Here is a 449-nt window from a genome sequence, read left to right on the forward strand (position 1 = left end):
AACTCCCTGTAGGACACAGGCTTGGGCTCTGGGCTACCTTCGGGCCAGAGGGTTCTCACGCAGCCTTTCGGAGAGCGCTGGCGTGTGTGAGTGTGTGTGTGTTAGTGTGTGTGTAGGGTGTGTGTGTCTGTGTGTGTAGGTTTGTGTGTGTGTGTGTGTAGGTTTGTGTGAGTGTGTGTGTGTGTGAGTGTGTGTGTAGGGGTGTGTGTGTGTAGGGTTATGGGCAGTAGCACTCAGACAGGTAACTCAAGAAAAGATCAAGGAAAAGGGTCACGTCTTCAAATAAGGAGGCGCTTATTCCCCAAACCCTGGGCCCAGCTCCGACTTTTGACCCATTCAGCGGCCACCGCCACCGGAAAAGATAGGTGAGGGCGGCCCGACAGGACAAGAGCGGGGCCCGCCTGGGGGCTGGCCCGGCCTCGGCCTGCCGCTGGGCTCCTCGGGGCTCC

General features: G+C 58.6%; 1 protein-coding gene across 1 annotated transcript in view; it reads left to right on the forward strand.

Annotated features, from left to right (window-relative positions):
* Positions 1-449, forward strand: part of EBF2 (early B-cell factor 2) — a 204,151-nt gene that overhangs the window by 2,374 nt on the left and 201,328 nt on the right. The window lies entirely within an intron of this gene.

Source organism: Myotis davidii, unplaced genomic scaffold (genome assembly GCF_000327345.1).
Source record: "Myotis davidii unplaced genomic scaffold, ASM32734v1 scaffold502, whole genome shotgun sequence".
In the NCBI taxonomy this organism is placed as follows: Eukaryota; Metazoa; Chordata; class Mammalia; order Chiroptera; family Vespertilionidae; genus Myotis; species Myotis davidii.